The sequence below is a fragment of the Muntiacus reevesi genome, chromosome 21 (assembly GCF_963930625.1).
Source record: "Muntiacus reevesi chromosome 21, mMunRee1.1, whole genome shotgun sequence".
In the NCBI taxonomy this organism is placed as follows: Eukaryota; Metazoa; Chordata; class Mammalia; order Artiodactyla; family Cervidae; genus Muntiacus; species Muntiacus reevesi.
Genome location: NC_089269.1, coordinates 49,643,659 through 49,667,402, shown reverse-complemented (window position 1 = coordinate 49,667,402; position 23,744 = coordinate 49,643,659). Strand labels below are relative to the sequence as shown.

The following is a 23,744-nucleotide window of genomic DNA, read 5'->3' as shown; positions in this document are numbered from 1 at the left end:
CCAGAGTCCAGTGTCACCACTAGGTGGCGTCAGTTCAGTTCAGTCGCTCAGTCGTGTCCGACTCTTTGTGACCCCATGAATCGCAGCACGCCAGGCCTCCCTGTCCATCACCAACTCCCGGAGTTTACTCAAACTCATGCCTATCGAGTCGGTGATGCCATCCAGCCATCTCATCCTCTGTCGTCCCCTTCTCCTCCTGCCCCCAATCCCTCCCAGCATCACGGTCTTTTCAAATGAGTCGGCTCTTCACATCAGATGGCCAAAGTATTGGAGTTCCAGCTTCAGCATCAGTCCTTCCAATGAACACCCAGGACTGATCTCCTTCAGGATGGACTGGTTGGATCTCCTTGCAGTCCAAGGGACTCTGAAGAGTCTTCTCCAACACTACAGTTCAAAAGCATTGATTTTTCGGCGCTCGGCTTTCTTCACAGTCCAACTCTCACATCCATACATGACCACTGGAAAAACCATAGCCTTGACCAGACGGACCTTTGTGGGCAAAGTAATGTCTCTGCTTTTTAATATGCTATCTGGTTTGGTCATAACTTTCCTTCCAAGGAGTAAGCGTCTTTTAATTTCGTGGCTGCAGTCACCATCCGCAGTGATTTTGGAGCCCCAAAAAATAGTCTGACAATGTTTCCACTGTCTCCTCATCTATTTCCCATGAGGTGATGGGACCAGATGCCATGATCTTAGTTTTCTGAATGTTCAGCTTTAGGCCAACTTTTTCACTCTCCTCTTTCACTTTCATCAAGAGGCTTTTCAGTTCCTCTTCACTTTCTGTCATAAGGGTGGTGTCATCCGCATATCTGAGGTTATTGATATTTCTCCCAGCAATCTTGATTCCAGCTTGTGCTTCTTCCAGCCCAGCGTTTCTCATGATGTACTCTGCATATAAGTTAAATAAGCAGGCTGACAATATACAGCCTTGACGTACTCCTTTTCCTATTTGGAACCAGTCATTCCAATCACTAAGAAAGGCAATCCCAAAGAATGCTCAAGCTACCGCACAATTGCACTCATCTAACACACTAGTAAAGTAAAGCTCAAAATTCTCCAACCAGCCTTCAGCAATACATGAACCAAGAACTTCCAGATGTTGAAGCTGGTTTTAGAAAAGGCAGAGGAACCAGAGGTCAAATTGCCAATATCCACTGGATCATCGAAAAAGCAAGAGAGTTCCGGAAAAACATCTCTCTCTGCTTTATTGACTATGCCAAAGCCTTCGACTGTGTGGATCACAATAAACTAGGTGGTGTACTTGGTCGGAAATCCATAGGTTGCGGGGACGTATGGGGAAAATTACAGACTGAGCTACAAACGCTGGAAGCAGAAACAGAGGTGATGCTCGTGGTCCCAATGGTTCAAAAAATAACAGAAAGTGGGTAGTTAATGGCTGAGGCAGCAGACTAGCTGAATATGTGGGATGTAAGTGAAGATGACACCACTGAGCCGGCACAGCCTCCACTTTGAGTGCACAACACTCTCTCTTAGGTGGTTGTTCAGTCACTCAGTCATGCCAGACTCTTTGCAACCCCATGGACTGCAGTACGCCAGCCTTCCCTGTCCTTCACCATCTCTGGGAGCTTGTTCAAGCTCATGTCCATTGAGTCAGTGATGCCATCCAAGCGTCTCAGTTCAGTTCAGTCGCTCAGTCATGTCCAGCTCTTTGTGACCCCATGGACTGGAGCACGCCAGGCCTCCCTGTCCATCACCAGCTCCTGGAGTTTACTCAGACTCATGTCCACTGAGTCTGTGATGCCATCCAACCATCTCATCCTCTGTTATCCCCTTCTTCTCCTGCCTGCAGTCTTTCACAGCATTGGGATCTTTTCAAATGAGTCAGTTCTTTGCATCAGGTGCAAAGTATTGCAAAGTATTGGAGCTTCAGCTTCAGTATAAGTCCTTCCAATGAATATTCAGGACTGATTTCCTTTAGGATGGACTGGTTGGATCTCCTTGCAGTCCAAGGGACTCTCAAGAGTCTTCTCCAGCATCACGGTTCAAAAGCATGAATTTTTCAGTGCTTGGCTTTTCTATGGTCCAACTCGCACTTCCATAGGTGACTACTGGAAAAACCATAGCTTTGACTAGATGGACCTTTGTCGGCAAAGTATGTCTCTGCTTTAGATGATTCTGCCTAGGTTTGTCATAGTTTTTCTTCTAAGAAAAAGGAGCCCAGTCTCTGGTCCATTTAGCTGTTCATGGATTCCTGCCACTTGCCTTTCAGTAGGCAGCCAGCAAATCCCCAGCATAATTGAAGGCACAGGCCTAGTGAGGATTCAGGTAGTAGGCCCAGCAAGTTCCCATCTGAGACATGTGAACCTCCCCATTACATCACACTGGTTGGTTTAAACCTGGGCCAACTGGTCTTCTAGGTTTCCCAAGAGTCCCCTCCCTCATAGACATAGATTTCATTACCTGGTCTCTCTGTACATTAATAAACAGACTAATACTGTCCATCCCTTTCTCCATTTTTACCCTGCCCCTCATTAGCTGTACCCTAATCCAGGCAATCAAATGCCCACCAGGTTCATACTTCAGTCTTCTGAGGCTATAGTAACATAACCATTTCCCCAAAACTGGAATTTCTGGTGCCTCAAAATTAGACTAGATCCTGATCCCTGATGACCTTCTAAATGCCACCATCCACTTCTGTGGCATCTCTAAAGTATCATTATATTCACAGCATAAAGGGTGTCCTTCCATTATCATATTCCAGTCTTGAATCTGCTTCCAATAAGAGGTGATTCTGGCTTGAATGAATGAGTCTCTGTTATTGGTCCCAACAAAGATGGAACCATTGTATGTGGAGGCTGCTGACTGTTAATGAATGGAGTGCGGTTCCCTGATTATGTTGCCTTGAAGAAAGAGAAATCCCAAACTAAGCCAAATTGTGAGTATAACCAGATTTAAAATATTACAATACAAGCAGGTCTTAAGAGAATGGATGTTCACAAATAATTCTTGTGGACAATTCATTGAGAGACAGTTTCAAGTCTTTTTTAAATTTGTTCAGTAGTTCAAGAAAAATTTTATGCAAGTCTGGTGGGAAAGACCATAACCTTACTGTAGCTGCTAGCCAAGGTCAGGATATATCAAGAGCACGTTCCCTTGCTGTTACAGTTTGAATAAAGAGCAATGCAGCTCCTCGGGGGGCTTCCCAGGGGGCACGGTGGTAAAGAACCCCCCTGCAAAGGCAGGAGACGCAGGAGACTCAGGTTCAGTCTCTGGGTGGGGAAGAGCCCCTGGAGGAGGAAATGGTAACCTATGTTAATGGTAATATATATGCTGGTTACTGGAAATGGCAACCAGTATTAATGGTAATACTCCAGTATTCTTGCCTGGGAAAACTCAGGGACAGAGGAACCTGGCAGGCTATAGTCCACAGGGTCACAGAGAGTCAGACACGACTTGGTGACTATACAACGGCAGCAGCTCCTTGGAGACCCATTTAGACACAATTACTAGTAGGGGTTCTCTCTGGGAGAAAAGCATCTTGGTTTAGGCAACTGGTATTGTAAAGCAGTGAAACTGACGCAGCAGGTCAGTGCCCCACAACAGCGAACAAATTGGAGAAGCAAAGGATTTCTGCTTTGGAAAGCTAAGGAATATTGAATTGATTTGCCAGGAGAACAAAGAGTATTAGGAGTGTAGCACCTTTGTGCCAAGGATGAAGCTTCATGATTCCTAGTGAAGGAAGGGGGCCCCACGGGAAAGACCCCCAGAGATCAGCCTGGATCAGCAAAACAGCAACATCTGAATTCTTCTTTCCAAATCATGTGCTTAACTGTAAAATACTCTCCTTTCTTATTCTTAGAGGACTCACTGGTTTCTGTCCATAAGCAGAAATCACCTCTTAGAGCACCTTTTGCGGGAGTGTTATTTCTTTTCTAATTAGTTTGAGTTGGGATCATTTTTCCTTATAGCACAGTGTTAGCAGCTAGTGGGATCACTCAGAAATGAAGAGGTTGATCTTGGGAGATCTCCATTGGGTTCCTGGTAAAGGGTGATTTCTGGGAAGGGTGTGTAATGGGGTGGAGACTTCATGGAGAAATGTGAAGACTGAATTGAGGTAAGCTATTGTGAAATCTGGCTACAGAACATTTTAATGTCTTTCACTGTAATTAATGAATGAAAAAAAAGAAATCCAGTAGAAAAAATTCAGTTCTGACTTCATTTGATCTCTCTGCCCTTTTGAACACCATGTAACACCTCTATCCCATTTAAGAAAGGACCGAGGGGCTACTCTGGTGGCTCAGTGGTAAAGAATTCACCTGCCAGTGCAGGAGACACGGGTTTGATCCCTGATCTGGGAAGATCCCACAGGCTGCGGAGCAACCATTTAATAGGCTCATGCACCACAAGTATTGAATCAATACTCTAGAGCCCAGGAGCCGTGACTATTGTGCTCACATGCCCCAATTAGTGAAGTCCTCGCACCCTAGAACCTGTTCTCTGCAACAAGAGAAGCCACCGCAATGAGAAGCGCATGTGCTGCAAAGAAAGATAGCCCCTGCTCACTGCAGTTAGAGGAAAGCATACTCAGCAATGGAGATGCAGCACGGTCAAGAATACATAAATGCAAATTTTAAAAAAGAAAGGACTTAGGATGAGGTTACACATTTTGGAGGGTACTAGGTTGATAGAGTATTTCCTGATTTTTTCAATTGCTTTTTCAAGTAGTTTTATTGAGATATAGTTCATATGCTATACAATCTTGTGTCTATGCTATACAATCTGCTCCCTTGTGTCCAACTCTTTCAGATTCCATAAACTGTAGCCCGCCAGCCTCCTCTGTCCGTGGAATTTTCCAAGCAAGAATACTGGAGTGGGTTGCCATTTCCTACTCCACGAGATCCTCCCAACCCAGGGATCAAACTTGTGTCTCCTGTGGCTCCTGCATTGGCAGTTGGAAATACACTCATTTAAAGGGCAAAGTTCGATGGTTTTAGTATTAATATATTCACAGAATTGTGATTCCATCACCATTGTCAACTTTAGAAACTTTTCATCACCTCATAAAGAAACCCGCACCCATTAGCAATCACTCCCTATTTAACCCCAAGCCTCTGCTCAGTCAGTAAAGAATTTTGCCTGCAGTGCAGGAGACCTGGGTTCGATTCCTGGGTTGGGAAGATTCCCTGGAGAAGGAAATGGCAGCCCACTCCAGTATTCTTGCCTGGAGAATCCCATGGACAGAGGAGCCTGGCGGGCTACAGTCCATGGGGTCACAAGAGCTGGACATGACTTAGTGACTAAACCACCACCACCACCCCCTAGACGTAGGCAATGGCAAATCTTTTTGTCTCCAAAGATTTGTTTACTCTAGACACTTTATATCAATTATAAAATATAGTTCTTTTGGACTAGCTTATTTCACTTAGGTAATGTTTTTAAGATTTATCCATATTGCAGCATGTATCAGTACTTCATTCCTTTTTTATTGCCAGATAATATTCCAGTATAAATATACCACATTTTATTTATCTATTAATATTTGTCAGTTGATGTGCAAAGAAAATGCAGGTTGTCTTCAGTTTGGGGGTATTATGCATAATGCTGTTACAAATCTTTGTGTATAGGATTTTGTGTGAGTGTGTGTTTTCATTTTTCTTGGATATATACCTAACAGTGAAATTGTTGGGTCATATGGTAACTCTGTATTTAATCTTTGAGGGGATTTTCAGACTGTTTTCCAATGTGGCTGCACCATCAATGACTTCATATCTGAAAAGTGTTTCAGTGTTCCAGAGAGTTAATCAAACTTCAATTTCTTTTATTCTTATTTTTCTATGATTTTACATTTCACATTCACTCATCTCATATGAGCTTCATTCAATACATTTGAAATTTTCTTCTAAACTCCTTGCCAGTGATTCCAGAAACATTGCTGAATAATCTTTAATATCCTCATTGATATGTATTCCCATCTTTTATATATCATATTTTTGTATTTAATAAACAATCATTCTAACTTGCTTATCCTCTTATACAGTTCATGAGGTTCTCACAGCAAGTATACTGGGTTGCTTTGCCATTCCTTCCTCCAGTGGATCATGTTTTGTCAGAACTCTCCACTATAACCCATGCTAGGGGCTTCCCAGGTGGTGCTAGTGGTAAAGAATCTGCCTGCCAGTGGAGAAGACACAAGAGATCCAGGTTCAATCCCTGGGTCAGCAAGATCCCCTGGAGAAGGAAATGGCTACCCATTCCAGTATTCTTGCCTGGAAAATTCCATATAACTAATGCTAGGCTTCAGCATTATATGAACCAAGAAATTCCAGATGCCCCAGCTAGGTTTAGAAAAAGCAGAGGAACCAGAGATCAAATTGCTAACATTTGCAGGATCATAGAGAAAACTAGGGAATTCTAGACAAACATCTACCTCTGTTTTATTGACTACACCAAAGCCTTTGACTGTGTGGATCATAATAAACTGTAGAAAGCTCTTAAAGAGATGGGAATATCAGACCATTTTACCTGTCTCCTGAGAAACCTGTATGCAGGTCAAGAAGCAACAGTTAGAACCCTGTAAGGAACAACCGATTGGTTCAAGATTGAGAAAGGAGTCCAACAGGGCTCTCTGTTGTCACCCTGTTTGCTTAATCTGTATCCTGAGCACATCATGAGAGATGCCGGGATGGAGGAGTTACCAGCTGGAATCTAGACAGGCAGAGAAACATCAACAACCTCAGACAGGAGGATGATACCATTCAATGGCAGAAAGCAACCAGGAACTAAAGAGCTTCTTCATGAGTGTGAAGGAGGAGAGTGAAAGAGCCAGCTTAAAACTAAATATTAAAAAAAACTAAGATCATGACATCCAGCCCCATTACTTCGTGGAAAATAGAAGGGGAAAAAGTGGAAATAGTGACTGATCTCCTCTTCTTGGGCTCTGAAATCACTGTGGATGGTGACTGCAGCCATGAAATCAGATGTTTGCTTCTTGGCAGGAAAGCTATGATAGCTCTAGACAGTGTGTTGAAAAGCAGAGACATAACTCTGCCAACAAAGGCCCGTATAGTCAAGGTTTTGGTCTTCCCAGTGGTCACGTATGGTTGTGAGAATTGGATCTTCAAGAAGGCTGAGCGCCGAAGAATTGATGCCTTCAAACTGTGGTACTGGAAAAGACTCTTGAGAGTCCCCTGAATAGCAAGGAGATCAAACCATCAACCTTAAGAGAAATCAACCCTGAATTACTTCCAATGAGTAATTGGAAGGACTCCTGCTTAAGCTGAAACTCCAGTATTTTGGTCGTTGGATGTGAACAACTGACTCATTGGGAAAGTCCCTGATGCTGGGAAAACAGAAAAGAGGAAAGAAGGAGAAGAGGGTGTATATGTTTCTCAGGAGACAGGTAAGGTGGTATTCCCTTCTCTTCAAGAGAAGGTCTTCCAGTGTCTTTAAGAACTTTCCACAGTTTGTTGTGATCCACAGAGTCAAAGGCTTTAGTGTAGTCAATGAAGCAGAAGTAGATGTTTTTCTGGAATTCCTTTGCTTTCTCTGTGATCCAACAAATGCTGGCAATTTGATCTCTGGCTCCTCTGCCTTTTCTAAACTCAGCTCGTACATCTGGAAGTTCTCATTTAAAATACTGCTAAAGCCTAGCTTGAAGGATTTTGAGCATAATCTTAAAGGCTGTAAACTTTGTTTTAATGGCTGATATAACTAATCTCTCCTTATCATTCTTCATTTTTGAAATGTTCTTTGTTTATTATCTCAGTTAACTTCAGAAAACTTGTATTTATTCTTTTGGAAAAAAGCCCAGTTGTGTTTTATCACTATTGCATTAGCTCTATAGGTTACTTGAAATTATCATTTTTACAATACTTAATTCTTCTACCTTGAAACATGCAATTTCTGCTGGAGAAACTTCAAAACAAGACTTGAGTAATCAGTAACTGTTTCTTCCATGAATTAAAGGAGAAGGAAGAATCAAAAGTATTTCTGAGATTCTGGTGCTGGTGACTAAGAGGAGCTTAATATAAGCTGACAGAGTATTGCTAAGGGCTATCAAAAAGAAGGGGGAATTTTTTTCAATGTTACTTTGGAGGACAGAAAAACAGTCAATGTCTCAAAATTACAAGGAGATAGATTCAGTCATTCCTACTAAACTATTTTACATAGTAGAGCTCTCAGAAATGAAAAAAACAAAACTGCTGTGTAAGGAGGTAAACCCTTCATTTCTGGAGGTATTCAAGTGAGGGTGGATTATCAAGATGACAGCCCTCCTATTTCTAATAGTCTGTGCTAACTATTTGTTCTCCAAATGACCTTAGTATAATTGAAACAAGGGGCTGGGATTCATGAAGAAGAAATGCAAAAGAAGATCAGAGTCAAGGATGGACTTTGGGTAGTACTCAAAGGAAGGAGAAAGAGAAGTCAAAAAAAGAGAAAGATATAATTCAAATGATGAAATAAACACCAGGGAAAAATCACAGACCCATGATGATCATGGAGGCCCAAAGACAGGTTGGTTAGTAGTCAGGTGAAACAGGGAAGGTAAGTAAGAGTGACGAGTGATGCTTAGAAAGAGTCACTAGATTCAAAAATAAAGTCCTCAGAGGACCTGGAGACTGAAAGTCCAGTATATCTATTTGACGATAGAGTCATAGTTGAGTGACACTGTGAGTGAGTGAGTCAGGGGAAGGCTTATTCATTTCAGGTTGTGCACATTCAAATGTCAAAGTCCAGGCAGTAGAGATTTAGAGATAGAAAGTACAGTAGATCCTGGCACTTGTAACTTTGGCAGTCATGGTTCTTCCTGTTTGTCAGTGACCCGTGATCCAAGGCAGGCAGTGATCTTTAAGTGTTCCCAGGGCATGCACTGGAATCGTATCTGCTGTGAAACTTCTGGGCAGGCGTGAGTCACTTATCTGGAAAGCAAGCCTGGCCAGCTGTCCAAAGTCTGTATCACATAGTGGCTTTGTTATTCTCTACTAATCTCTGAACAGTGTGACTGTCATCAAGTGATAGGAACTCTCCTCCGTAGCTCCAGGCAAGTTTCATGGATAATGTTGCTATTAAGCTGAACTACGATGACAAATTACTTTAGTCCAGTTGACCCTTGAACAATGGGGTTTAGAGGCACCAACACTCCTTGAAGTAGAAAATCTTAATATAATTTAAGTGGACCTTTGGTATCTGCAGTTCTTCCACATCTGTAATTCCACACCCATAGATTCCATCAACCATGGATCATGTAGGGCTATATTATTTATTAATGTAAAAAAAAAACCCATGTGTAAGTGGACCCATGCTGTTTAACCCATGTTGTTTAAGGGTCAACTGTACTTTATGAAACCAAAGTGTCTGAAAGCATCACCATAAGGTTTTGGATATTCTTTCCATTTTTTGAAGGTAATCATATGTGAGTGATACAACAGTGTGATTTTTGAAGCTCTCAGGGCACATTTCTTAAAATTATTAAGATTCTGATTATTGGAAGAGGTGAGACATCATTATAGAAGAAAGTTCTCTCAAGAAATGAGACAGCTGGTTTTTAGCCTAAAGAAACAAGAATTTGAGCCTAGAGAAAGCAGAATTTGGAAAGAAGAATAAAGTCTGATGTCTCAGACTGATTTCCCCAGAGAGCAGACATCAGAAAAATAGTATCTGCATGTACTTTATTGGGGACTATAATCTGAAGAAGGAGGGGTAAAAGAGTGAAGCAATGAGAAGCTGCACACGGTGACTTATTGGGTTGCTTGATCCCATGGACCTCTTGATAATCCATATAATGTGCATCTTGGGATGGCCAGTGCAGGGTGAGAAGAGAAGAAGCATTTATTCATCAGCTGGCATCCGCCACTAGTCAGAAAACACCCCAGGAGGCCCGAACACCCCAGCACTCTGGGTTGTGCTCGTGAGGATCCTGAGGGGTGCCTGCAGGGTCCCAAGCCATAGTGAAAAGAGGTAAGTTCTAGGATGGGAGGCAGGAGGGGCTGGCAGATTGTCTCCATGTGCTACCGGCTGGACCCCTGGGAGAACTGGTCACCACAGTGGTGGCCGGAACAAAACACAAGTGGAGGCTGGAAGAAAAGTCTGAAGTGGTGAATGGGCGGTGCCTGATCCAAGATGTTCATGGTGTAAGAAGTTGTGTGCTGGTATGAGCAGAATGATAAGAAAACTCAGACCAGGTCCTGGCTCCTCTAAAGGAAAAAAGGTGCCAGGTGCTCTTATAGGAATGAGGATGCTATGTTAGGAATGAGTATTCGATATAAGCAGAGAAGAGCTGTCAAAGCTACTGGGAAGAGCAGACAGAAAGAATGGTGGGGTAGTAGGTTCCTCTGATGCCAAGCATCATGGACTTGTAATTCTTTGCATTTTCTCAAGAGTGCCATCACCCTAAAAGCAGGATCTGCTGGTAATCCAGAGGTGGGCTGGTATGGGGCGTCCTGCAGAGTTTGGATGGGAAGGTCATCAGAGCAGTGGGGAAGGCAGCACAGAAGCAGCTGATCAGAGAACAAAGAGTGGATATGACAAAGTAAAACCAAGGTACCCACGTAGAGGGGTGTCAAGGTACCCACGTAGACGGGTGTCTGTGAGAGTGTGAGCGGAGCGGGATTTCCCTGGTGGTCCATGGTTAAGACTGCACTTTCAGGGCTGAGGGCCTGGTTCAGCTTCTGGTCTGGGAACTAAGCTCCCACAAGCCGTGTGACAGCGCCAGTAATAAATGAATGTAAGAAAAGGAGGCATCGTGAAGGCGGAACAGAGAGAGCCCTCTGCTGATGAGTCTAGAGTACACGCAGTGCTGTGAGGCGAGGACGTGAGGGTCTGGATCCTGCAGGAAACTGAGTGATGTGGTTGCAGACGGTGCCACAGAAGGAGCTGAGAAGGAAATGAGGAGACTAACGTGGTTCCCGAAGTTGCCTGGGACAGAATAAACGGTATTAGATGATACTAATAATGATTTGGAGGTGGTTAAGATGGTGGATACTGAAGCTGGAGCTCCAATACTTTGGCTGCCTGATGTGAACAGTTGACTCATTGGAAAAGACCTGATGCTGGGGAAGATTGAAGGCAGAAGAAAAGAGCAACAGAGGATGAGATAGATGGATGGCATCACTGAGATGATAGACGTGAACTTGTGCAAACTCTGAGAGATGGTAAGGGACAGGGAGGCCTGGCTTGCTGCAGTCCATGGGGTCGCAGAGAGTCGGACATGTCTTGGCAACTGAACGTCAGCAATAATAAGACAGTGGCACTAGAGACTCCAGATGATAGTACATAGAGGAAGCCTGTTGGAACCAGTGGGTTTTGAGATTTCATCATAAGAGTTTAAGGAGCCAGCGTATTAATGAGCAATCAAGGCAGCTGCTGAAGTTTGAAAACAAAGCAAGATTTGCTTCATTGAAGGCTGTCACGAGCTCTGTTTCTTCAGGGTGTACTGGAGAGATAGGTGAAGATTTCCACTTTTACTTAACACACTGGGTATTATTTGAATGTGCCAGCAGAAGCCTGCACAGCTCTTGTAATGAAAAAGAATGAAAGGGACAAAATTAGTCAAGGCCAAAAATAGAATTCAAGCCCACAGAAAACAAACACTTGTCTACCACCCTTGACTCCACAACTGAACAGAACAGGCAGTGGAATGGTTTCATTATGCTTCCCAACATTCATCTTCATGAAATCAACTTAAACCATGTGACCCCATTAACACAAAGAACAAAGGGAAGTATTTCAGAAAGGTGGAGAGATATATAACCTGGGGTAAATGTTTAACATGCCACACACAGAGATCCAGTCACATCTTATTGGCAGTTGGATTTTTTTTTTTCCCCTTCAGGTTTCCAGGGAGGAGTATACCCCACGACATCTGTGCCTTCATCCCAACTGCCCACTTGACAAGAGGTCCCGAAAGGCATCCATATCACACACAGAGAAGGTGACAACAAGTAATGATCATAATAGCTACCATGATTGAATGCCTCCTTTGTGCATGGTCCTAAACTCAATACTCTATGTAGTTTATCCTAGTTAGTCATTAAAATAACTGTGAGTGGGTGATGTTAACTCTATTTTGAAGACTGGAGGTACAGGGCTGCTGAGGGATTCAGCAGTGTCCTCGGGGCACAAGGCTCCTTCATGCTTCTGCTCTGCCCTCTTTAGTAAAAGGATTTACACACACACACACACACACACACACACACACACACACACACACACACCCCGCCCCCCAGTCTGTGTCTGTTCAAGCAGGAAGAAGCAGCAGAAGAGGTAGTACCAGCAAGGTTCCATTTATCTTGTATTGCCCAGAACTAGTGTACCATTCCAGGGATCATGCCGATCACAGACAACAGAGTCCACTTCAGCTGGTTTAAACAGCAAGGAGTTCCTTAAGTTATACAGAAAGTCTTAAATCATTGGGGAGGGCTGAAAAGGCTTCAGTCGAACTCAGGAAGCCACCATAGAACTGGGCCACCAAGGGAGCTGCTGCCTCTTCCATAAACAGACAGTGGCTGAATTAACAGGCCATCTCCTCCGACAGGAAGCCAGTGCCAGTCATGAGCTCAAGGCATCCACGACAATCAGGAAGCAAATCAATCAGAAAACACCCTCCCAGCACTCGCTCCCAGACTAGGCCAGTTCTGCCGAGACCCAGGCCAAGCAAGAGATGCTCAGAACTCTTCTCTTGCTCCCCACTGAATTCAAATCCCAAACAAATGCTCATGATCCTCTCTCCATGTGACTCAGTTCTGAATCAAGGAAAAATGATCAATAAAACTAAATTCATGCATGGAGTTCCAGCTGCTATGGTAGTTGAGGACTCTGCAAGTTGAGTGTTTTGGTTTTCTAATCTCTGTAGCTGAGGCAAGAAAGAGAGAAAAGTGTAGGAACGGAGGCTGAATGTGACAGGCCATTGTATTGTAAGCTGTTACAGAAAAACTTGAATGAAATTTTGGCCAACCCAATATTAGCCACAATTGTTTTGAAAGTTGGGAAAGCTGGTGTAGGGACCGTCATCCTTCCCTTATTCCATTCGAGGCATCCTTGCCACATATATCATCTCATTTAATTCTATCTCAAGCTTTCACCTTATAGGCAAGGAAGCGGAGGCTCAAAAAGTTTAAATAATAATGTTCAATATCTTTCATAACCTATAATGGAATATAATCTGCAAACAATAACTGAATCACTATGTTATACACCTGAAACTAATGCAATGTTGCAAATCAACAAACTGCAACAAATAAAAACATTTAAAGTAATAATATTCCTGAAGGTAGCAGAATCCAGATTTTTGAACTAAAGTTCATGTTCCACTATCTTCATGTGGTAGAATTTACATGCTTGCTTTGTTGAAACTAAACACCATGTTATTCTTAATTCCTTTGTTCTGATTATGAATCCCTGGCTTTCAAAGAGCTGTAGAGACCAGGTGCTCTCTGGTCCCCAAACCTTGCTTCACAATTTTCTGCCTTGGTTTTGTTATTTTTTTTAACAGGTAAGAAGTGGGATTTATTTAGAGAGAAACACACGCCACAGAATGCGAGCCATCTCAGGAGAGTGTAGCCTCAAAATGTGGCATGGTTAGTTAATTTCATTGACTAATGAGTAGGAGGATTATTCCAACTATTTCAGAGAAGGGGCGGGGATTTCCAGGAACTGGGCCACAGCCCACTTTTTGGTCTTCTGATACTTGGCCCCAGAACTGTCATGGCATCCGGCGGTTTTCTTAATTCCTTGAGTAGCTTGATCCTGTGGACCACCTGAGAAGCTCAGTGGCATGTGTGTCAGGACAGTGTGAGGTGAGAAAGGAGGAAACAGTATCCATCAGAATCCTGAGTCATCCCACGAGACACTGTCCTTTCCAGAACATTGTTCTACTCATACCCAGTCACACTTTCAGCCCCACATCAAGCACTTCTCTACAGACACTTCCCCAGTCTTCCCGCCAAAACGTAGTCCTATTTTTTTCCAACTCTCCCACATATTTTCTTTGTGCCGCCCCTCAAACGTTTCCCACAATCAACATATATTACCACCCTGTTCTTATTGCAACTTCTTCGAAGACAAGAATGGTGACGTTCATCTCTATTGTTCTTTTAAGCTTCTGGCACAGTGCAGGGGTGTGGAAAGGACTCACTGGATGATGATGGAGAAATGAATAAACTCCCCCAGGGAGCTGCTCTCTTCTGTAGCGTGTCGGCTCACCTGTATCCGGGGAATGATAAATTCAATTGCTCTAGTCTTCTAATGTTTTTAAGTAGCAAAACTTTTCTCCATCACCACCATCCATCTGGTTTCTCCCATAATGGGCCCTCATCAGTTAATGTAGCAGAATATTTTGCATGTTTATTTGTTTTTAACATTTTTCAAATGAACTTAAGAGAGAGCTTGCTCCTTGGAAGAAAAGTTATGACCAACCTAGACAGCTTATTAAAAAGCAGAGACATTACTTCGCCAACAAAGGTCCTTCTAGTCAAAGCTATGGTTTTTCCAGTGGTCATGTATGGGTGTGAGAGTTGGGCTATAAAGAAAGCTGAGTGCTGAAAAATTGATGCTTTTGAGCTGTGGTACTGGACTCTTTCTTGAGAGTCCCTTGGACTGCAAGGAGATCCAACTAGTCCATCCTAAAGGAAATCAGTCCTGAATATTCACTGGAAGGACTGATGCTGAAGCTGAAGCTCCAATATTTTGGCCACCTGATGTGAAGAACTGACTCATTGGAAAAGACCCTGATGCTGGGAAAGATTGAAGGCAGAAGAAGAAGGGGACAACAGAGGATGAGATGGCTGGATGGCATCACTGACTCAATGGATATGAGTTTGAGTAAGCTCCAGGAATTGGTGATGGACAGGGAGGCTGGCGTGCTGCAGTCCATGGGGTTGCAAAGAGTCAGACACGACTGAGTGACAGAACTGAATAGAGAGCAGGACTATATCTTTGTTTTTTTTGTTGTTGTTGTTGTTGTTGAAGTATGGTTGATTGACAATGTTGTGTTAGTTTGTGGTGTTATAGCAAAGTGATATACACAGATAGGTATTTCTATATTCTTTTACACACTCTTTTCCATTATAGGTTATTATAAGATGTAGAGTATAGCTTCCTGTGTTACACAGTAGGACCTTGTTGTTCATCTGTTTTACATACAATAGTTTATACCTGCTAATTACAAACTTCTAATTTATTCCTCCCCCTCTCCTTCCCCTTGTAGTAAACACAAATTTGCATGATGCTATTTTGGGGAGGGGGCATGCAGCATGGAGTGTGGAATCTTAGTTCCCCCACCAGGGATTGAACCCACACCCCTGTGCATGGGAAGCTCAGAGTCTTAACCACTGGACCGCCAGGGAAGTCCCTGGTAACCATAAGTTTGTTTTCTATGTGTGTGAGTCTGTTTCTGTTTTGTAAATAAGTTCATTTGTATTGTATTTTAGCGCTAGCTTTGGCAGCACATATACTAAAATTGCATCATATTCTAGATTCCACAGATAAGTGATATCATATGATCTTTGTCTTTCTCTGTCTGACTTACTTCACATAGTGTAATAATCTCTCGGCAGGACTACGTCTTTGGAGCGAAAATGAGTTCATTTTCTCTTTGGAACAACTACACTGGGACAATTTTTATACTAGTTTGGGTATTTGCCATAAGTAAGAATTCACTGGGCCAAAAAGAGTGGGACAAAGCATGATCATAATCGTAAAAGCATCAAGGAGTCTTCCACGCTCTATGTCTAATCCATTCAATTTCCTGCTAAAGTAGAATTCGTTGCATCACTGTCAGCCCTTCAGGTCAGCACAGAGCAGCAGTCTCCTTCATCTCTTCTGCAAACTTTCCACTTTGGAGCTCCCAAAGAGTGGCCAGCAGTGACCAAGACGGGTTCTCTTCTGCTGTGTGGTTCATGAAACTGGAAGGCTGGCCGCGTGCTTCTGGTTGCCATGGAAATGACCAGGGCCACTGGCCTTCTGAAAACGGAAAAGAACAGCAAGTGCAAGAAGAGGCATTCCGTGCTTCCTGCCCGGCAGATTAACCAGCTGTCAAGCCTGAGTGAAGGATCAGTTCGGGCGTGGAGGCGACAACCTGGCAGTGGAACTCTGAGATGTAAGTCCTTTCTCTGCTCTTTTTTGAAAAGCCTATCTAGCTTAACAGTTTTTAACAGCTTCAGATTTCTGCTGCATGGCAGGCAAGTTCTGTAACATTTGAAGAGCCACCATCAGCACCACCTTTTTCTGCAGTGTTTGAGTTTCCTGAATATAACGCACACTTATGAGTCACTTTCACCGTGAAACTCCTTTAAGCTTCCGGGCATGTGAATTGCTTTTTACTGAGATTCTCTTTCGTTTCAAAGGAAATGTTTTCAGAACATCAAGCAAAGAATGAAATGGTCTTCTCATTATTCCCTAAATAGATAGACTCACTTAGGTTAATATTATGTAACAGATATCTCCATGGAATCTGGGCTTCTTGTTTCTATTTTTAAGATCTGGCAAAAAAAAAAAAAAAAAAAAAAATGAACAACAAAAAAAATCCAGCTATATTTCCTGTTGGTCTTTAATGCTAAATAAGAACTCAGTGAAAGAAGTATGTGTTATATCGCCTTTCCTTATCGTGATCACAAGCAAAACTGGGAACTCTCAAAACATTGGTTTTTATTTTCCTTGCTCTGTTTCTATCTAATAATGTTATATTTATCTAATGGCGTTATATTTACTGTTTATTTACACACTATTCATTAGAAAACATAGGAAGACAAGAAGAAATCAAATTTAGATGAGCCTCAACATTTAGATTGGCTAACTTTTTAAAAAATTGGTCCCTGTATTCAAAAGTGAAACAAACACGATAAACACTATAGCAAAAGGCAACAGGCTTACAGGGATGTCTTAGTCAAAACCAGTAATCCTTACACAGTTCTACATATATTTTGTTGTTTCATAAATATGTTTGGGGGGGAGTTTCTTAGCAAAATGTGTGTTGGTGCATATTGAGGAAAGGAAATGTTTCAAAAGAACTGGGCATAATATTCACAAAAACCTGCCCTTAAAAACTACCAAAAATATCAGACCTCTTTTGCTTGAATTTTTTTTTAATGAAAAGAGTGATCTTTGGGAAGTTTTTTAACTTTTATTTTTATACCAAATAATTCAATGTAATGCATTATTTAAAATAATGTTTGAAAGGGAAAAAAGATTTCACATCATATTTTTGACAGAAATTGGGCATTTTCTGAAAAGAACAGGTCCAATGAAGCACCTGTGGAAATGAATACTTCTCAACAGCTGGTGTGGCTCTCTCATATCTTCTTTTTCACATCAGTATTTTAATTTCTTAAACCTAGTATACTATCTACCTTTAAAATTCAGGGTCCATGGAATTTCCTGGTGGTTCAGTGGTTAATTAAGACTTGGCCCTCTCACTACCAGGGGCCTGGGTTCAACCCCTGGTTTGGGAACCAAGATCCCGCAAGCCATGTGGTGTGGACAGAAGAAACCAGTCAGGCTGCAGTGGATCGTGCCTCTGTGTCCGTGGTCGGAAGAGACCATCCCCCAGTTTCCCGTGGCTCTGTGATCAGGGCCCAGAGGTGCTGAGCTGAAGCACAGCGATCAGATTAGCTGAGTGCACACCAAGTCATTTGGGCCACCCAGGTGGCACCGCTGGTAAAGAACCCACTTGCCAACGCAGGAGATGTAAGAGATAGGGGTTCGATCCTGGGTCAGGGAAGATCTCCTGGAGGAGGACATGGCCGCCCACTCCAGTCTCCTTGCCTGGAGAATCCCATGGGCAGAGGACCCCGGCGGGCCATGGTCCATAGCATCAGAGAGAGTCAGACATGACAGAAGCGACTTACCACGCATGCAGACATACCAAGCCATTTACAGGAGAGGCTTGAGGGGTTTGCAACCATTGGTTAATTAACTCTCACAAGAATCTGTGTCAATTAGAAAACTGCATATTTTAGTTAAGACTGCCTACCGGCTCACTCTCTAGAAGTCTTTGTCCCATGTTCCCTGACCATGTCAGAAGAAGTAGCATTCAACCAACATTGTCCTTTAACTTAAAGATCTAATTTACAAGTGTCTTCTTTAAAAAAAAGTGTTCTGATGCTTGTGCATAATGGAACTCTCTTCTTTCCTTTTGTTTCCCATTCATTTAGCTTGAGGTTTCTATACACACTTGAGGTTAAATGCCACAGAATCTAGGAATGGAATCCGAGGTACGGGATGTCATGTGAGTAGGAACTCGACCCTGGGATGGAAAATAGGACTGTCATTTCCATCATGACTCCCTAGAGAATATGTGGCTCTCTGGGTTCAAATCTTAGCTGTTTCCTTCTGGCTGTGTGACTTCGACCATGCTATGTAACCTCTCTGTGTTTCTGATAATGAAAATAGGGTCATAATATCTACTTTTAAGATTGTTGCAAGGATCAAATGATATGAGACATGCAATCATACTTCAAACAGTACCTGGCACCAAAAGAAGCACTTATTATCAGTAGTAGTATTAATATTAAGGAAACATGTAGTTCCTAATTTCAGTCATTTTTCAACAACATGTAACTCCCACATTTCTTATTTGAAAGCACATTGCCTCTTATCAATGACCGTTTTCTGTATTTAGCTAATTTAACACAGGGCTGAGGGGCAGTAAAGGTTTGTGTGTGCATGCCAGTCACTCAGTCATGTCCAACTCTGCGGCCGCATGGACTGTAGCCCACAAGGCTCCCCTGTCCATGGGATTCTCCAAGCAGGATACTGAGGTGGGTTGCCATTTCCTTCTCCCAGGGATCTTCCCCATCCAGGGATCAGACCTGTGTGTCCTGCATCCCTTGCACTGGCAGGCAGACTCTTTACCACTGCACCACCCAGGAAGCCCAAAGTTTTGTGTAGTAAAATGTTAGTAATAATATCTCTTCTTCATCTAGCAGTCTGGACTTCCTTAGGAGTCAAGTAGCATACATTTGAAGAGTTAAATTTGAGGTGTCTGTTAGATATTCAGGTAGAGCTATCAAGTAAGAGGCTGGATACATAAGCGTGAAGCTCAAGGGAGGATTTGGGAGCTGGATAATGATCAGTATATAGATAATACTGAAATCAGGAGTCAGGGGTCAGCATGCAATCTCCAAGGGAGTGGATATACATAGAGAAGAGAGCCAGGTACTGAGCGAGGTGTATGCAGCAATATCATGGAAGGAGAGAAGATGCTAGCCAGATGCCGAGAAGGAGCGACTGTTGAGGTGGCAAGAAAAACAGAGGCATGCAATGGAAAGGAAGAACAGAAGGGTCTTTGCCCAAGAAGGAGGGAGTGGGCAACCATATCAAATGCTAGTGAGCAGTCAGGCAAAACGAGACGAGGAAATTAACCATTGGCTTTGACACACTGGGGAATAGGCGTCATTGGGAACCTGATGACAACCGTCCCAGTGGGGTCTCCCTAAGGCCGGCCTGATTAGGGCGACTTAGAGCCTGACGAACAAGCTCTGAGCCTTCTGTGTGACTGTGGATTTGCTTGTACAAGCTGGGTGTCTCCTCTGTGGCTTACTGAGGTAGACCTGTAAGAGGCTGGAGGCAGGCAAGGACTGTCATCTGTGAATCTAGTCCACCAAAGATTCGTGAGAGATGTGAAGACAGTTCAAGAGATGAGGGTGGTTTCGTGTGTGTGTGTGTGTCTGTGCACACATGCGTGCACGCAGTTGTGTCTAGTTCTTTGCCACCCCATGTACTGTAGCCTGTCAGGCTCCTCTGTCCATGGGATTTCCCAGACGAGAATCCTGGAGTGGGCAGCCACTTCCTTCTCCAGGGGATCTTTCCAACCCAGGGATAGAAACCATATCTCCTGCATCTCCTCCATCAGCAGGCAGATACTTCACCACTGAGCCACCATCAGCAGATAAGAAATAGAAAGCACTTCTGACACGGGGCATCATAAGCAGTATGAGGCAGCGTCACACGCACACACACACGCGCGCACACACCTACGCACACACGTCAGGACTTGTTCTAACGGTTTTCCCCAATGCCTCTTCTTTCCATGTGTGACCTGTTTCCCATTAAAGGACCACTTCTCATTTGCGTCTCTGAAACGCCTGGTCTCCCAGGTCAGTAAGGAAGCCAGGATCTTCTCCAAGGCCAGGAGCTCCAACTCCTTTGGAGCGATGCTGAGTCACCACTTCATGGATGTTCTGTTTGACCCAAATTGTGTTGCCCAGTCTATCCACTGGAGCCCTGTTCTTGTCACAAAAATAATCTTCTGTGAGTCATCAATGAGATCAGTATGCATTCTTTTCATATAAAAGTCTCATTTTAGAATTGTTTTAGACTTACAGGGAAGTTGTGACGCTAGCACAGAGTTCCCATGTACCCAACGACCAGTCTCCCCTTTTATTAGCATCTTACACTACTGTGGTATACATTTGTCACCATTAATGAGCCAATATTAACACATTATTATTAACTAACACCCATATTTTATTCAGATTTTTTAAAATATCCAATGTCCTTTTTCTGTTCCAGGATCTCACATTACCTTTAGTTGTAGACATGTAAAAACTCTTTAAAATCTTCCAAGAAAGCAACAAATTTCAAATTGCCTTTGGTCCCAATATTTGTAACTAAAACCACTAAAGGAAAAATTTAACCCTCAATTTTTCTGAAATCTAATCATTGAATATAGATGAAAGGAAAAAGCTTAAGGCTTTTAAGGAGATAGTTTAAAATGTTTTGTGGGGCTGTAATAATGTACAACTGTTAACTGGAAGCCCTGAATCCCTTTTTATTGTTCTGGAAGCAGGTAATTAAAATACTAAAGGTCTACCAGCATTTTTTGTTTCTCATCTCCTAGCAAAGGGATTACTCTGACTTATTTTCCTGGCAACCTCCTGCTCATATAATACAGGCCCGGTAATTTGAGCAAAGCTCTTCCCATGTTAGTTTTACAAGACTGGATGCTTAAATGTTAGATTGTGGGGAAGTTTGCAACAGGATTCTTATAATCCTTCAACCAAAAGCAATTAAGGCAATAGTTTCTGATGCCCATAAATATCTATGAGATCAAATATATACTCAACGCTGACTCTACTCATGTTTCCCTTTGGTCTGTGGAGTGAGGTGGAAGGGTAGCGATCTGGGGCCCTGGTTTGGGGCTCATGGTCCCCATCTGAGGTGACTGTGTTTTGTCCTGTGTCTCCACCAGATTCACAGAAATGTTCCAAGGCAACTGCAAACCTAGAGGATGCTTACTGGTAAAGTCGCGAGAGGTTGGGGTTGCCTGTTGGGAACTCATTCCAGATGTCATTCAATGGCCTTCAAGGAGACTCAGAGGCAAGACATAGGATATTGAGCTCAAATACACCCACTCTTTCACTAATACACAAAAGTTCATCATGCTTCCTCTGTCATGGCTGGGCCATACACTGAAATTCACTCTGAAATGGATTTTGCTTGCTGATTTGATCATATGCTACACTCCACAATTCTAGGAGGCAAAGGTAAAAGAGGAAGCAAAAGATGAATACATGCACTCTGACTTGGCTAATGTAGGGATGTACTTGAATAATACAAGTGTTTATGGAGGGCCTCCAAGTGTCAGGCACCAGGGATTGGGAAACCAAGGTCAACCAGAAGACCAGGGCTTTGTCACATCAGAGATCTGACTTACACAACATACCAATAGCGATGGGTCCAGCAACCAAAAGACAAACTGTGGGTGAAATCAACATTCAGTTAAGCTCAGTGCTTTCAAAAGATAATGTGCCTATTTTTAGTTAGCTCTTAATTATCTCAGACTAGAAGATTTTGCTGGAGAATCCCAGGGATGGAGAAGCCTGGTGGGCTGCCGTCTGTGAGGTCGCACAGAGTCGGACACGACTGAAGCGACTTAGCAGCAGCAGCAGCAGAAGCTTTTGAGAACATTAGTTCATTTCTATCATTAAACACATTTGTCTGAAAGCAGTCATCCAAGTGATGCTTGAAAAGATCCTGGCTTCACCAACCAGTGGGCACAAATAAGGCTAAATTAACACTAATTGCTTATATTTGATTGGCTTGTGTTCCCACCTTCCTGATACAGGTCCTTACCTCCTTCCCACCACCATGTCTACACAATCAAGTTTCCTCTAATCACTTCTTGGGGTCCCCAGGATTGCCTTGCCTGTGTTCCCAAATGGTCCTTTCATGTGCTTCTGTCGCCGCTGGCTGTTAACTGTCCCATGCTGCTGCCGAGGGGCTCCCTGCTGACTCACTTCCCAGACAGCAGAGTCCACGAGCATCCCAGTGAGTCTTCCAGGAGGGGCCACATGATACTGCCTGCCCCTCACCCCTCACCATTCCAGACCTGGGCTACCCTTAGTGCAGAAGTGGGGAGAATGCCTCTGTCCCCCGCCTCTATGCCCCACATCTGCCTACAGCTCTGCTGGACTCAGCCCACGGCTTTAATTCGTCTGGGTTAAGAAGATTGAGCATGAAAGAATTGATGCTTTCAAACTGGGGTGCTGGAGAAGACTCTTGAGAGTCCCTTGGACTGAAAGGAATCAAACCAGTCAATCCTAAAGGAAATCAACCTTGAATATACATTGGAAGGACTGATGCTGAAGCTGAAGCTCCAATACTTTGGCCACCCAATGGGAAGAGCCGTCCCATTGGTAAAGATCTTGATGATGGGAAATATTAAAGGCAAAAGGAGAAGAGGGCAGTAGAAGATGAGATGGTTAGATAGTATCACTGACTTGATGGACATAAATGTGAGCAACCTCAGGGAGACAGTGAAGGACAGAGGAGCCTGGCATGCTGCAGTCCACGGGGTCTCAAAGAGTCAGACACAGCCTAGCGGCTGAACAACAGCATGACAAAAAAGGAGAGATGAGTGCTGACCCTTCCCTCCACCGGCCCCTCCTCCAGACCCCCACATCATCATCATTATTGTGAGCCTGTTCTCCATTCAGATGTTCAATATAAGCAGTGTGTTCAATGAACCATTACTTTAGAGGTTTGCAGAGGTGGCTTTTGGAATGCTCTAATATCCCAAATATATACATTCCTATTATTACTAGTAATGTAATTCTGACATTGCAGAAGTCATGGTTTATAATTAGTACTAACGTACTCCGTGTGTTAATACTGTAGTTCTCATGAGTAGCTATAACAGCGAATAGCACTAATAGATGTATATTAATATTGTGACGTGCATCTTGCTTTACTCTTATTTTAACCCTGTGTGGCAGGTATTTTCATCCCCAAGCTATTCTAAGAGAAATGATTAAGAAAAGGCTCTTTGGATCCAAAATATCCAGTGAGTTTTATAATCAGGAAAATACTTTAAATTGTATCTCCCAAAGACCTGACTTGCATGCTTGAAGCTGATTCTGCCTGAATTTCAACTTAGGGAGACATAAACTTGTACTTTCTCTTTTTCTGGATGAGGAAACCCATCAGATGACAGCAAATAGTTGAGGTCCTATTGTATAATCCTAAAGAGAAACCGGTCCCCTCAGAGTCACAGTGACCCAGTCTCCTGGCCCTCATGATGAGCTATGTAAACCTCCGTGGAAGGGAAATGATTTTTGTCAACAGAGACCGTACAAGGTGGTGACTTCAGAATCACTTGGGAGGACGTGTGAAAACTGAGTGACTCGTCCCACGGACAGGGTGTGTGCTGTGGTAGAATGTGAAGAAGAAAAGACAACACTTATCCCAGTAAGGAAACATTGGGGAGAAACCCAAATGACCTTCAACATTGTAAGCTTTGAGATATTAAACACTAAGCATATCATTCCTCTGTCTGATACCATCTTACA

The 23,744-nt window shown here is 43.1% G+C and overlaps 1 protein-coding gene across 4 annotated transcripts in view; it reads left to right on the top strand.

The window, feature by feature from the left end:
• The first annotated feature begins 7,276 nt into the window (after positions 1-7,276).
• Positions 7,277-23,744, top strand: part of EPCIP (exosomal polycystin 1 interacting protein) — a 29,303-nt gene continuing 12,835 nt past the window's right edge. The window contains exons 1-2 of one of the 4 annotated variants that reach the window (XM_065913583.1): positions 7,277-7,360; positions 15,737-16,054. The gene's annotated coding sequence lies outside the window, so the exon portion shown is untranslated. Of the gene's footprint in view, positions 7,361-15,512; positions 16,055-23,744 lie in introns of all 4 variants that reach the window. The other 3 variants (XM_065913582.1, XM_065913584.1, XM_065913586.1) reach the window with 3 other exon arrangements.